This window comes from Alligator mississippiensis, chromosome 1 (genome assembly GCF_030867095.1).
Source record: "Alligator mississippiensis isolate rAllMis1 chromosome 1, rAllMis1, whole genome shotgun sequence".
NCBI classification, from domain to species: Eukaryota; Metazoa; Chordata; order Crocodylia; family Alligatoridae; genus Alligator; species Alligator mississippiensis.
The window spans coordinates 90,232,644-90,248,721 of NC_081824.1; positions in this window are offsets into that span (position 1 = coordinate 90,232,644).

The following is a 16,078-nucleotide window of genomic DNA, read 5'->3' on the forward strand; positions in this document are numbered from 1 at the left end:
CACCTGTCCTGCAGGTGCCCACCTTAGGGCCCTGGAGGCATGGGTGAGGGAGCTCCTGGAGGAGGTTAGCAGGCTGAGGGGAATCAGGGAGGTGGAGGATGAAATTGATGGGTATTTCCTTTCTATGCAGGGCCATGCACCCATGGAAGAAGTACCCTGGGAGATGCCCTCCACAGAAGAGTGGCAGATGGTCACCTCCAGAACCAGGGCTGCTCGCAGCAAAGCAGTACCAGTTCCTCCAGTCCAGCTGGAGAACAGCTATGAGGCCCTAGTGACACTGCAGGAGAAGGAAGGCAAGGAGGAAACCTCTGGAGAGGAGGCAACTCCACACTCTACACACTCTGAACAGGCTGAAGGAGCTAAGCAGACCCAGAGAAGGAAATGTCAAGTGATCATCATAGGTGACTCCATCCTGAGAGGTACAGAGGGTCTCATCTGTCGCCGGGACCCCTCGACACACAAAGTCTACTGCCTGTCAGGAGCAAAGATTCAGGACATGATGGGGATGATCCAGGCCCTGATCTGGCCCACCGATTACTACCCCATGGTCCTAATCTATGTGGGCACTAATGATGCAACCAGGAGAAGGCCTGATCACCTGATGACGGACTACCATGCTCTGCAGGGCATGCTAAAGAAGATAGGGGCACAGGTGATATTCTCTTCTGTCCTACCAGTCAGCGGATGTGAAAGATGACATGAAACCTGCATCAGAGAGATCAACTTGTGGCTTCGGGAATAGTGTCTCAAGGTGGGCTTCGGCTTCCTAGACAATGACTCACACATCAGGATGAGAGACATGCTCAGGTGGGATGGGCTTCACCTTTCCCCGAAAGGTAAGCGTGTGTTCTCTTCTAGGTTGGCAGATCTCCAGTGGGCTTTAAACTAGGCTCATCGAGGGAATGGGAAGACGAGGGTGGAGGAAGCCTTGGACCACTAAACCAAGCATCACCCACAAGAACAGCCCAGCCTAGACTGACAATGAGCATAACAAATACCCAGATAAGCAACAGGGGCCCAGGTAGTACTGAGATTAGGGGGCCAGTGCAGGCATCTTCAGGAGGCCTCAAATGCCTCTACACAAATGCTCGTAGTATGGAGAACAAGCAGGAGGAACTTACCCTCCTGCTAGCTGATACCAACCCAGATATAGTGGGGCTGACCAAAACGTGGTGGGACCCAATGCATGACTGGGTGGTGAATATCAAGGGCTATAGACTGTACAGGAGGGATAGAACAGGGAGGAAAGGTGGGGGTGTGGCGCTCTATGTCAAGGAGAAATACACATTCTCAACAAGTAGCACGGGGTCAGAGGAGGGTCACAATGAAGTGCTCTGGGTTAGAATAAAATGAAGTCAAGGGGAAAGAGACATAACGGTGGAGGTCTAATACAGACCACCCAACCAAAGGGAAGAGCTAGACTGGGAATTCTTAAGCCAGCTCACGGAGGTAGTTAGGTCAAAGGACATGGTCATCATGGGCCGTGAACTTTTCAGACATCTGCTGGGAAGACCAGTCAGCCAGGTCTGACCGCTCATGCAGGTTCCTAGCTGAGATACAGGATCTCCATGTAACCCAGGAGGTGCACAGCCCCACCAGGGGAGACACCTTGTTGGTCCTAGTCCTCGCCATGGGCAATGACCTGGTGAGGGGTCTGCAGGTGCTCGACTACCTGGGCGACAGCAATCATTGCCTGCTGGAATTCACCATCCAGCGCAAGGTGGCAAAGGCCTCCAGCAAGGCAGCAGCCCTGGACTTCAGGAGGGAGGACTTCAACGAGGTAAGGAGAATAGTTGGGGAGACACTGAGGTCCCAGAGGGGAGAGGAGTCAGGTGTCCAAGAAGAGTGGTTGTTCCTTAAGGAGATGATCCTCCAAGCCCAAATCCCAACATGGATCAAAGGGGCAAGAGGGCGCAAAAGCTTCCATGGCTCACCAAAAGCATATGGGAATGTCTCCTAGCTAAAAAGGAGGCATACATCCAATGGAAGGGAGGGGCCATCACCAGGGAGGACTATACCTCAGTTGCTCAGGGCTGTAGGGGGGCAGGCAGGAAGGCCAAGGTGGAGATGGAACTGGGACTAGCTACCGGGATCAAGGACAACAAGAAGTTAATTTTTAAATACATAGGGGGTAAAAAGAAGGTACTGGGTAATGTGGGACCTCTACAAGACACACTAGGAAATCTGGTCATTGCACCAGATGACAAAGCTAACCTGTTTAACAATTTCTTTGCCTCCATTTTCCTGAGCAGGGACTGGATCACCCCTCCGCCACCGGGACCTGCATACGCCCCAGGGGAGGTGCACCCAGGCCTAGGGTCAGTGAGGGCCTAGTCATGGAACTTCTGGAGGGACTGGATGTATTTAAATCATCTGGTCCTGACAATCTCCACCCCAGAGTGCTGAGGGAATTAGCAGAGGTCATTGCAGGATCCCTGGCATGGCTTCACGAGCACTCATGGTGCTCTGGCATGGTGCCAGAGGACTGGAAAAGGGCCAATGTGGTTCCCATTTTCAAAAAATGGAGGAAGGAGGACCCAGGAAACTATAGGCCAGTTAGTCTTACCTCGATCCTAGGTAAGCTTTTTGAGAGAACTATCCTGGAGCATGTCCGTGAGGGGCCAGCAGGGAAGATTATGCTTAGGGGCAACCAACAGGGGTTCATTAGAGGCAGGTCCTGTCAGACCAACCTGGTGGCCTTCTAGGACCAGGTCACAAAATCCTTGGACACAGGTGTAGCAGTGGACATAGTCTTTCTGGACTTTAGGAAGGCCTTCAACACTGTCTCTTACCCCACTCTCATTAAAAAACTAGGGGACTGTGGCATTGACACCTACACAGTCAAATGGGTCACTAACTGGCTAGAGAGCCGCACCCAAAGATTGGTGGTGGACGGATCTTATTCAACCTGGAGGGATGTGGGCAGTGGGGTTCCTCAGGGCTCAGTCCTTGGGCCTGCACTGTTCAACATCTTCATCAGCGACTTGGATGAGGGGGTGAAAAGCACCCTGTTCAAATGCATAGACAACACTAAGATGTAGGGGGAAGTGGGCACGCTAGAAGGGAGGAATAGGCTGCAATCAGACCTAGACAGGTTACAGGGGTGGGCGGATGAGAACAGGAAGGGTTTCAACACTGACAAGTCCAGGGTACTGCACCTGGGGATGAAGAACCAGCAACGTACCTACAGGCTGGGGAACTCCCTTCTCATCAGTGCAGAGGCAGAAAAGGATCTTGGAGTCATTATTGATGCCTATAACAGGGAACCCTAGCCCTGTTACTAGCAGGCAGGATGGCCCCTCTAAGTCCAGAACCTTCCAGTCATGGCCGGCTGGTCAAGTAGGGGCCAAGGCTCAATCCCTGCCAGCCGGTCAGGTGACAGGAGGAGGAAGGTCAAGACCTTATAAATGGCGAGCAGAGAAAGACAGAGGGGCAGCAGACAGGCAGACTCCCAATGTCTATGATACTGCACCTGCCACCTTGGTCAGAAGAATACACTGTGCCCAGGGCTGTAGAGAAAAGGCAGGCCTAAGTGGCACCCTACCAAGGTTGGTTAATGTGGGGGGGGACTACCTGTGGCAGGGTAACTCCCAGCAAATCCCACATGGTGCGACCTTGGGGAAGAGGTGTGTAGGAGATGCCTGAAAACCTCTGCCTTCTGTTCCTGAGTTGCCGGGTGACTGAAGAAAGGCTGAGAGAAGCCCAGGATGGATACAAGACCCAAAAATGTGAGGACCCACTTGGGCGAGTGAGAGTTTTAAGGGGGAAGGTTTGTCACAGGGCACTTTAGGTGCCTGGCTCCTATAAAGGGTGGAAACTGCTAGGGAAAGAGTCCTAGCAGTGAGTAACCCCAGCTATGGGTTACCAGGGCAACCAGGGTGAGATAGCGGCCCACTCCTGCCAGCAGTCAGCTGACAGGAAGGGGGCAGGGCCTGGCTCACATATAATTCCCATGCCTGAGGCCAGGAGGGGCAGTTCCTTGCTAGCCCCCAAGGGGGAAGGAGCTCTCCCAGAGCGACCAAAGGGGAGAGGCCTGTCCACAGGAACCACTTCTGTCATGGTTGAGGGACAGAGTATTCCCCAGTACAGTGTATAATGTTATAGCCGGGTGGTTTGGGTTTTATGTTATAGCCCAGGGGCTTGTGTTTTGTTTGCTGTATTACCGGTGGCTTGGGTGAGGCTAGTAGGGGATGGAGGAGGCCTCATAGGGGATCCACGGCAGTGTGGGGACCCCAGAGCCAGAGTGGGTGCAGCATTTGGGGTGCACTGACCCCAGCGCCAGAGAGGGTGCAGCATTCGGGGTGCACTGACCCCGGCACCAGAGAGGGTGCAGAGCGAGATAGGGGCTGCAGAGAGCCTGAGCACCAGTGAGGGCGCAGTGCGAGACAGGGCTTTGGAGGGCCCAGGGAGGACAAGAGGGCCAGATTATAACAAGGCCCAGACCAAACAATGTCAGTACCATCGGCGAGGCTTGGGCTGCAGTATAGGGGAGGAAAAGAAGCTGCAGATAGCGCCCCCTGGCATCGGGGCAGGAAATGGCCAGTCTCCAGCTTAATTGCACCTATTAATCAATTAACAACAAGGCATGGCAGGTAAGAAGGTGGGAGGTTGGCCCATAACAGGTGGGCAGGGTCACCAGTACATGGACCCCGAAGAGGCGCACCTGTTACAATGCCAAAATGAACTTGGGCCAACAGTGTGGGGACGTGGTCAGGAAGGCCAACCGTACCTTGTCATGCATCCACAGAAGCATCTCCAGCAGATCCAAGGTGATCCTCCCCCTCTATGCGACGCTGGTCAGGCCGCAGTTGAAGTACTGCATCCAGTTCTGGGTACTACACTTCAGGAGGGATGTGGACAATATGAGAGGGTCCAGAAGAGGGCCACTCGCATGATCAGGGGGCAGCAGGGCAGGCCCTATGAGGAGAGGCTAGGGGACCTGAACCTGTTCAGCCTCCACAAGAGAAGGCTGAGGGGGGATCTAGCAGCCATTTACAAACTAGACAAAGGGGACCAGCAGGCATTTGTGGAGTACCTGTGCCCCCGAGCACAACCAGGAGTGTCTAGAAATAACGGTCACAAGCTGGCAAAGGGTAGATTCAGACTAGACATCAGGAGGCACTGCTTCTCTGTGAGGGCAGCTAGGATCTGGAACCAACTTCCAAGAGAAGTGGTGCTGGCTCCTACCCTGGGGTCTTTAAGAGGAAGCTAGATGAACACCTTGCTGGGGTCGTTTGACCCCCAGTACTCTTTCCTGCCATGGCAGGGTGTCGGACTTGATGATCTGCTCAGATCACTTCCGACACTACCAACTATGAAACTATGAAAAGGGAGACACTGAGGGCCCTATGGTGAGTCCCTTCTCCTGACTCTTTCCCCCACCCAGGACCAGAAGCCGTGCAGCTGCTTACAAGCTAGCACTGACAATGCTGTGGAATGCCTGTGTACTGCCTCCCAGGTGGGAAAACCCTCATCCCTGGGTTCCATCTCCCTGCTGTGACAGCCAAAAGGGCTGGGAACCAAAATGTCTGAGGAGGGAGAGATGAGGCTTTTCTGGTGCTTTGGGAGGAGAGGGATGGAGTGTGGGAGTTGGGATTTACCAGGGAGAATCCCCATTTCCCACTGTCCGTTACTTGTAGCAATGCTCATAAGTAGGGGGCCTGACAAGTAGGGGGTCTGACAAATGACAGCCAGAGGCACATCAGCAAAATGTGGAATTGTGCCTGTTGTAACACCTCAGCTGTGAGTTTCAAAAAAGCATTCAGCATCTTTCCAGGTGTGTATGGGTTACCCTCTTTGTGTTATCTAGATCCATGTAAACATGCTGGCCTCTATCAGGAAAGCAATGGGACATTTTGGGATGGGGTGGCCAGTTGTCAATTAACCAGTTTTATGGCACCACTCAATGTAGCACAGACTGATAAACCCCCAACAACAATAGAGGCTACCAGGCCTGGCACCTCTGCCCATTCCAGGCCAGTGGCATAGGGGCTGGGGGAGGTTGAAAGGCACAAGGTCAGTGGGGAGCATCAATAAATAAGTATCATAACTAATCTTTGTGGATAATCATGGAGTGAAGATCATTCTATATATCAGAGTAGGGAACTATATCTTTCCTCATGAGCATACTACAACTTACCAAGGAGTCTTATTAGACCATTCCCTCACATACAAACGTCACAATCAGGAAGTCATTAGTAGAGTGTTTGCATGGGTAGCTGCCTTAGGATGTTTAGCCATCATGACACCATGTGCCAACTTCAAGTGCTGAGAACCACCACATTTGAAACGGTATATGACCCAGCAGATTACCGTGCTCCTGTATGGTCCAGGAGTTGTTGCACTAAAAGACTTGATGCTGTACTTAACCATGTGCAGACTCATAGCAGGCTGTACAACTTACACACAAATGTATTCCCTGTGCTCTAGGGCATTAGAGAAAGTGACATAAGAAGACAGACTCTAACCACAGCCCTGCTGCCTAGTTTCTGGGCCTGTGGAGAGCCCAGTAGGCCAAGAACTGTGGCCTTGTCTGTTGTGCTAAATTTAGGTAAGGGGTGGGGTAAATGGAAATGTAATGATCATTCAGAGTAATTTTGTCTGAAATCTATTCCACTAGCATTTTATACCAACACCAAATGAGTCCCCCATTGGGCATGACCTTGACAGAAAATTTGGGTCAATATGAACAGAGTGAGATCTGGATATGGATGCTTCAAAACAGCACTGTACAAGATGAACATCTCAGACAGCCCCTGTGTGAATGAAGTGTTCAGCAAACAGCACAGCATTTAAAAGCTGCAATCTTTACAAATACCCAGATGGGGTAGATGGAATCTGCACGATGAGCAATAATACCAGATAATAGCTCATAAATGGCCACTTGGGATGGGGGGTGAAAACAGGGGTTTTATTACCTTGAGTCACCTGTGGGTGCATGTGCCACCCCCTTGTTCCTAAGCCTGCCCTACTGCACCTAGGGAGAAGGAAACAGCAACACACCTATAGGCTGGGGAACACCCTTCTTGTCAACACAGAGGCAAAAAGGGATCTTGGAGTCATTGTTGACTCCAGAATAAACATGAGCTGCCAATGCAAGGAAGCGGTCAGTAAGGCTAACCGCACCTTGCCGTGCACCTACAGATGCATCACAAGCAGGTCCAGGGAGGTGATCCTTCCCCTCTATGCAGCATTGGTCAGGGCACAGTTGGAGTACTACATCCAGTTCTGGGCACTGCACTTCAAGAGGGATGTGGCTAGGGGTCCAAAGGAGGGCCACTTCCATGGTCAAGGGGCAGCGGGTCAGGCCTGATGAAGAGAGGCTAAAGGGCCTGAATCTATTCAGCCTCCACAAGAGAAGGCTGACAGGAGATCTGGTGGCCATTTACAAACTCACCAGGGTCAGGCAGCAGAAACTGGGTGAGACTCTGTTCCCCCAGGCACCACCAGGGGTTACTAGGAATAATGACCACAAACTGTTAGAGAGAAGGTTCAGGTTGGACGTCAGAAATCATTACTGCATGGTTAGGGCTGCCAGGCTCTGGAATGGACTCCCAAGGGAGGTGGTACTCTCTCCTACATTGGGGGTCTTCAGGAGGAGGCTGGATATCTATCAGGTGAAATGACCCTAGCACTCATTCCTGTCCAGGGCAGGGGGTCAAACCTGATGATCTGTTTAGGTCCCTTCTGACCCTAAGCACTATGATACCACTTGGGATCCAGCTATGATAGCCCCAACAGGTATCAGTGCTGCCTCCCATGGAAAGACCATTTTCATCCTGGGCAGGAGTGGTGGGAGCATGCTGCCACCCAGACCCTAGCAACATGAAGAGTCCTCCCTGGAGTAATATAGCCTAGAGTCCCATGCTCCACACTACACATTGATTGGGAGATGCTGGGGGGCAAGAAAACCACAGAACAGGAGATATGGTACGTGGAAGCCATTTCTCTGTTATCCAGGATGTCAGGAAAGTGTCTGGTGGGGCCTACTCTGGACAGCAACATTGTGGGAGGGGTGGGGGACCAGGGCCCATGAGATTTGATGCTAGGGCTGGTATTGATTCAGCCCACCTTCTAGGGCCAACTCGCTACTCCCAGCCACTGGCAATTGCTGGTGTAGACTCCAGGTCCCAGTGAGGTTCCAGGCCAACCCTGGAATGGTGCAGGAGTATTTAAAAGGGTCAGGGACATGGCCACCAGCCTACTGGGCCAGGCCTCCCCCCAGGCCTGGGTCCCAATGTGAGGGAGCAGTGCAGTCTCTGTGAGGATAAGTAGTCCCCTTTGGGTGGGCATGTGTAGAAAGGCTGGATGATAGCTCCTGGCTATGATGAGCCACTGTCACATCCAGTCCAGGTAGGCAGCCATGATGTCCCTGCCAACCACTCAGGGATGATTCGTCCAAATCTGCTTGAGAGTTTTTGGCAGCCCAGGGAACCCTCAGGACACACTGGGAGGCATTTGAGAGCTCCTTCTATGTGCTGGTCTCAGTCCATACAGGCAGGCTCTTTTGCCCTCTAAAGACTTTCTGACAGTTAAAGCAAGTTGTATATATACTTTGCAAATGTGCTTCTTAGCTACCCATACTTTATTGTAGATACAGCACATGAGATATACAGACATATAGAAAAATAATACAAGGCATGCTAGGATTAGATTTGCAAAGGTACCTGGGAATTTCAGTGTCCAGTAACGTGGCATCCACATCTAAGTCACTACCAAATTGACCACTTTTTCACAGCTGGGTTTCCTTGCCAAGTCAAGGTTTATTAATTGCTGATGGTCCTTAGAGAGTAAAATACTCCAGAACAGACACCCAGGTGCCTCCTTCTATTCTCTCTCACAGAAGAAATGACGGCAAAACATAGTGAAAGACATTAAGAAAGGGAAAGTCACAATGACAGTTCAATCTAACTTAAACACCTATGTTCACATACACAGATGTCCAGACTGTCACAAAGCATAACTGACATGAAACATTCAGAAGAAAGGTTTTATATGTTCCTATGATTGTCTGTATCTTCAAAAGAGAGTCCCTCCATTGCAGAAGAGATGAGGAAAAGATGCCTCTGGGATCTAAAACGTAATTTGCATGAAAATCCCCACTCTACTGTTCTCATGACAAGGAGGGTACAGGATACATTTTTGTACTTAGAAATATCCCTGTGCTTTTGAAGCCAACCTCTAGAAAGGAAACAGTTTAGAGTTGAAACTCTTTTCTCCAGAAAAAGAAGGAAGATACAGCACACATTAGTTTTTTCCAGTCTCCACAGGCATAGTAAATAGTCACTACTCATAAAATGGAAGGTTGGGGATGTACAGGATAAGACAATGTAATATGGGGTGGGTACTGCCTAAGAGGAGAAGTGCCAGAGGGATGGAGAGCAAGTGGTTCACCCTCTCATCTATCACTCCACCTGTACTTTCCAGCCACAGAAAGCAGAATTAAGTATTATTTAGTGCAAGGCATTCCGAGAATCATAGTTTTGTAGAGCAGCAGTGGAGTTTGTTGTGGCTGGTGGGGAGAATTGATCCCATTATTTGCTACCAACATTACCTTTTTTTTTTACTTGAGTGGCAAATTAATGGTGTGAAAATTTCCCTTCACACAGCACTAGTAAATTCCACTGCCATTCTAGAGACTTGCAGTTCCCAGAATGCCTTGTACCTGTAGACTTCCTCCTGCTGAAGCCAGAACACAAGAGAGGAGGAAGGGTGAGAGAGGGCTGCCTTGGGTGCATTCTTCCCATGTTACACCTCTGGAATGAGAAGCTCTTTCTGGATACATGGTGGCAACAGGTTACAAGTTTGGGACAAAGGGGTCATTATAAGCTCCCACAGTTCTGAATCTTGAAACATTTTCAGACAGCTTCAATTTGAATCTGCTTCATACCATGCTTGCTGGGACTTCAATTTTATTTTTAACATAAGGGACAGTTCTGAAAGGAAGCAAGGAATCAAAAATTGGGAGGGGGAGGGAGACAATGAAGGAAGAAAAATAATTTTGCATTTGAAGAGAATCTGTTTTCTTCTGGAACAGAACAAGAAGGGTTAAAACAGACTTTGGATTTCTTTGGGGGCAAAGTCTTTTATCTTGGGTGCCTACAGAAATTCAAACACATGGTACCACTTTAATACTTTTTTTTTTCCTGGGACAATTGCAGCTAACTCAAGTGCATTGCCAGTTAAGCTTCATGTATAAATGATTGTCCCATGCCTGTTTGGATGCGAGTTAAAGCCTAGGACAGTCACACCCAAGAAAAACTGAAACTCTGGTCTTACCTGAACAGATCATGTGGACATTAATACTGGCTGTCCACTAAACAATTACTTTATTCTTGCATATAAACAACAATGAAATACAACATGAATTGATGACTGAGGGTCTAATCTAGTAGTGTGTTGCTCCCCCTTTATACTTTGGTTTTACAAGGACTTGTCAACTTATACCCACAAGGAACTGAAAACATTTTGGTAGTGGTGCATGTACGAGCAAATATATCTGGGAGGTTGGAGCAAGATAGCATGACCTCAGCATAAAACTGGACTAAGACAGTAGAGTTTAATACTCCAAAATCATGAGAGTTAGATAATGATTAATTTTCTCCAAATACACTCCCACTGAATGCATGTATATAATAGAGAACAGTTTTATTATTCACTTGTTATTTGACAAGGAACAACCTGAAATATGCTCCCTCAAACAATTTAATTATTCAGTCCTGAGAGCTAATTTTCTGCCCTACATATAAGCTCCAAAATATTGGGATTTGATGCAGTAAATGCATCATTTTACTCTAAAAATTGTTTTTCAAAGTCTTCTCTCCACTTTGCAGTTTGTCATAATTGTTATTCCCATTGGATAGTCTGCCATTTTTTTCTAAAACAAAAGTTTGAAAGGATCTTTCTTTTAGAACAACATAACAGGTAGTTTGGGAGTAATAATCATTTTGGGAGGTGATTTTGTTCCTTTTGTGATGATTGACATTTTAGTTGCTTACTGATATTAGTTCAAGAAAGATCCCTGGTGTAGGGAAAATTTCACACAGATTCCAACAAAATTTGGTGTTATTTAAGAAAAGTCTAAAAGCAAATCAGATCATGTAATTGAACTGTCATTTTAAATATATTAGATTAAGAAATTAAATAACTATACAGTTACAGAAAATGCATGTATGGTTGTCCCTGCCCTTATTTTGATATTATTATATTGGGCAATTAGTAATAGTACTCTGATATTCAGCATCATAACCTGAATCAAACTCTTTTTCCTAAACAGTAAAACATTTTTAAAAAATGAAATGCATGTCTATTTCTCTGTTGTACATGTCTCTCATTTATCTCCATTTCAAGAGCTGATAATGAGATGAATTTAGTGGTGATGCCCTTTCATTTTTCCTCATTAGGACTGTTGGCTATTTTAGCCTTACTCTTTCTGAAGAATTACTTTAGGGATATAGCCATCTTGCAATTCCTCTTCATTAAACTGGAGGAAGTAGAAGTATGTAAAAATCACATTGTCCCTGTTGTGTCAGCACTCTGGATGAGGAATTTAATGGTTATAAATGGGCTGTCTCTTTTAAAAATATTTCATATTCTGCAATGGTAAAAACCATTGTAAATGGTCTGCTTTTGTACGTATTTTGATAAATAGTATTTCTAAATGAGTTAAGGTCCTTAGGGCATGTCTTTAATTTTTGCAAGGTGTAAACATGTTCATCTCCTCAGTTTAAAAAAAATATGAAATGGGATTCCATTCCAGCCAAACTAGAAAGTACACATGAATAAATTACATCCTTAGGTTTCCCTATAATATCCTTTTACTTCTACCTAACATCACTTCTACCTCTAATAGAATCCCTTTCTCATATACCTCAAGCTCATCTGTTGTTCTTTCTTCCATCTACCTTTCTTCATATAGTTTTGCTCCAAATTTTGTGTCTATGTCTACATTCCATTTGCCAAACTGGAGTTCCATTGTTTCCCTCTACCTTTAAATACTAGATAGAAAGCCCAGTGGAGTTAGTGGAATTTTTACATAGAATAAAACGGCTTACATGAGGTCCCAAGTTATGCCTACACAGCATAATGTAGAACCATGAAGAGGTATATCCAAGATGCCACCTAATGAGTTAACTCAGGTGCCAGAAATGCTAATTAGACAGGATGTTGCATCACACTAATGAAGCTGTATTGCTTTGTATCCAAACTAGCTCAGAAAGAGCGGACTCTCATATTTCTGCATAGCAGTTTATTGTACCAGGTAGAGACTGAATTTCTAAGCAGCCAGTGATGGCTAGAAAATGATATTTCGAGATTTGCTTTTAGAAACTAGCTTGTAGATAAAGTAGATATTGCATTGCTAAAATGGTCCAGGGGAATAGCAACATCTGATTGTTTTCTAAAAGCCTGTTTGTGATGAAGTTTCCTTCAAGACCCACTGTGTTTGAGGCCAATGAACAAGCAGGCTGGGAAATTCAAACTGTATTCCATAACATGAGATATGCTTGCCTTGTTGGAGCTAGGTCACAGTGTCCAGCTGCAGAGCCCTTGGGATTTCCAGTTTTGATGGACAGACAAAATTAGGAGGCCAGGGCATACCCAAATTAAGACACCAGTAAATGACTAAATTAAGATGTGTACATGTGATGGTTTTGGAAAACAAAGGAATATGCTGTTAGGACAACAAGATTGTTATCCACAGGGACCACAGGGGACCAATCAATGGTTGAATGAACCAATCAATTCAAGAATGAAGAGTTATAAGAAGAGGAAAAGAATACTAAAGGGAGGGAATACTAAAGGAGGCCACCATGGACAGAGGGCATATCACCAGCCTGTCTCACCCACCCCATTGCTGACAGCCAGGATTTCTTACCTCTATGGGCACATCCACACATGCAAGCACATGCGCTTGCAGCAGCTCAAATAGAAGCAGTACAAATTTGAGCTGGGGCTTTTTGCCTCAGCACATGTGACTGGACATACACTTTGTTGTGGAGCAAATTGTGCCACTTGGGGCAAAATAACCATGCCTGGCTCCTACTGGATCTGTAGACAGGGGGAGCTAGAACCTGGGGCCATCACCTATGATGCCCCCAGAAGTATAAAAAAGCTTCCCTGTCCTGGCCCCATCAACACAAGAAGCTTCCCTGTCAAGTAGCTGAGGGCGACCCATTCTCAGGAGCTTCTCTGGTCCATCCAATTGGTACCTGGGGACACTACCCCTTGTGCCAGCTGGACTGTTGAAGCAGCCCTGAGAGTTCCTGGCACCCTCTACCCACTGCAGCAGTCTTGCAGTAGGGCCTGCTGCTTGGCTGTGACCTGCTGCACACCTGCCAGACCTGATGGGGGCTTCACAGTCAGTAGTGGCATCTACCCCTCTGGGACAATGGCAGTGGACTGTGGCTACAAATTTGGACTTTGTGCAACACTACTGTCATGTATGCCTCCTGCCCGGCCATCTGGGCAGCTATTGCCCAGAAGATGTTCCGGGTGTGGTGGCCTGCTGGCCTCCAATTGGCGAAGAGGTCAGCCACCTCCAGCTGGGTCCAAAGTGCTAGCTCTGACCAGACAGGGCCCTGCCACTGGCCTCCCTAGCAGAAATTCTGGTATTCCCTATTTGAAAACTGAAAAATCCCTGATAATATAATCCCAAAACTGCTCTGTAAAACACCCCAAAATCCATGTTCCTCCACAATTAAAAAAACAAAACAAAACACTATATAGAGAGAGAGAGACAGAGTGAGAGATAGAGAGACAGAGATCAGTTGGGCAATATTTTATTGATATATCTACAGTGTTAAAGCAATTTGGAAGCCTACCAGTGTCTCGATCAACATAATAAAGTGAATTCTAAATACTTATATTTTGCTACCTCCCCACAGGGGATACAGCACCCCGACAAGGGTTACACTCCCTGACAGGGGTTACAGCCCCCCCACAGGGTCTACAGCTGCCCCAACAGGGACCAAATTGCCCCCGCAGGGAGCTACCACCCCTCTGCAGGGCCCATGTGCTCCACCCCCGCTTGCTCCCACAGGCCTCCAGATTGTTGCCCCACCTGGCCTCATCCCCTACCTCCTCCAACAGCCTCCTAATGGCTGCCCCACCATGCCCCCCCCGCCCACTCCCCCAGACCCCTTAATGGCTGCCCCACCTGGCCCCATCCCCTGCTTGCAGCCCCAGCCCCCAGTGGCTGCTGGGGTCCAAAGGGGCAGGAACTGGGGGGGCTCAGGGACCTGGGGGGATGGGGTGCTCAGGGGGCAGGGGTGGTTCAGTAGGCAGGCAGGGGGTGGGACCAGGTGGGGCAGCAATTGGGGGCTGGGGGAGTAGGCAGGGCCAATAGGTGTCCCCCCCCATGGTCCCTTCCCCCTTCCTCCAACTCCCCACCCTTACTTACTAACACTGGAGCCTGGGTCTAGCTCCCTAGAGCTGGGACGCTGCCTGGCTTGCATAGGCAGGCAGCATACTTCAGCATCAGGGTGAGGGCCAGCCATAATGACACTCTGGCTGCTACCAGAGCATCTCTGTGGAGGACCCAGCCTCTGGTTGCCTCAGGGCATGGTCCAGGACTGTGCCCTGCTCCACTTTTTTCTGCTGCATTTTTTTTTTTTTGATCCCTGGATATCCAGGGGTCTAATTTTGCCTCTGTGCTGCAACTTTGCAGCACAGGGAACATTTTCTCATCCCTGCACGTACCTATTGTAGCATCTCAAAGGGCTTTGAGACACTGCAAGATGCACGTGAGTGCTCATCTGGATGTGCCCTATGTGGGAAGTTACTAAAAGTAAATTACTTAGCATTAGAATTGGTCATATATTTTCTAAGGGAATGTTTTCCCCATCAGAAAGCATACATTCTTCAAGAAGACACTTTCTGGAACTGTGAATTTTGAAAAAATCCTGATGAAAAAATCAAACCTCTTGTTCTAGTTCAGTCCTTTTGGAAGAGAACATTATAGGTTAAAGTGACTTTTCATTTACATTATTTAATTTGTCTGATATATTATAAATATTTAAAATACTCATCCATTCTCATAAAACCATAACCGTTATTGTTCTCATGGGGTAACTTGTTACCCCACCCGCATGAACAAAATGGAGCCAGGTGACAACAGTATAAATGTACCAAACACTATTTATTAAATATACAGATTGTTTGAAGGAGTATTTATGATGATTTGAACCCAAAATATTATTTAACTAAGACTATGAACAAAATTTAAAATTTTTTTAGAGTTCACACTGTTTTTAAACTAACAATTACTTCCAGAAACATTTCCTAACTTTTTAAACTAAATATTGCATTCCTCACAAAGCAGCAGTGATGTACTGTGGTGCACACTAGCATATCGCTTACAATCTTTGCATGGTTTCTGGGTTTTGTGGTCATCTGTCCTTGGATAAAAAGCACAACATCCATTCATGCTTGCAGAAGGTTCTACTGGGGTGCACTGTGGCAATTTATAATTTAAGGCAGTCATACCAGATTTGACAGACTTACACAGATTACATGTATCCATCATTCTTTGTTTTATTTGTCCATCGATTGACTGTTCTCCAAGCTCCTGCAAAAAAAAAAAGTGCTGTCTTCTTAAATGTGATTTCAAAAATTTCATAGACATTAGGGCTGGAAGGGACTTCGGAAGATCATCGAGTCCAGCCCCCTGCCCCAGGCGCAGGAAGTCAGACAGGGTCATAGGATCCCAGCAAGACAAATATTCAAATTTCTCTTGAAGGCATTCAATGTAGGTGCTTGAACCACCTCCAATGGCAGGCTATTCCAGACCTTGGGGGCTCGGACAGTAAAGAAGTTCTTCCTTATGTCCAGCATGAAATGGTCATGGCAGAGTTTATAACTGTTCGATCTTTTCATCCCTTGGGGCACTCTGGTGAACAAAAGTTCCCCCAGATCCTGGTGAATACCCCTTATAAACTCATAGGTGGCCATCAGATCGCTCCTGAGCCTGCGCTTTTCCAGACTAAAAAGTCCCATAGCTCTCAGCCTGTCGTCATAAGGTCTGTTTTCCTGACCTCTGATCATGCGCATGGCTCTTCTCTGGACTCTCTCAAGCTTCTCC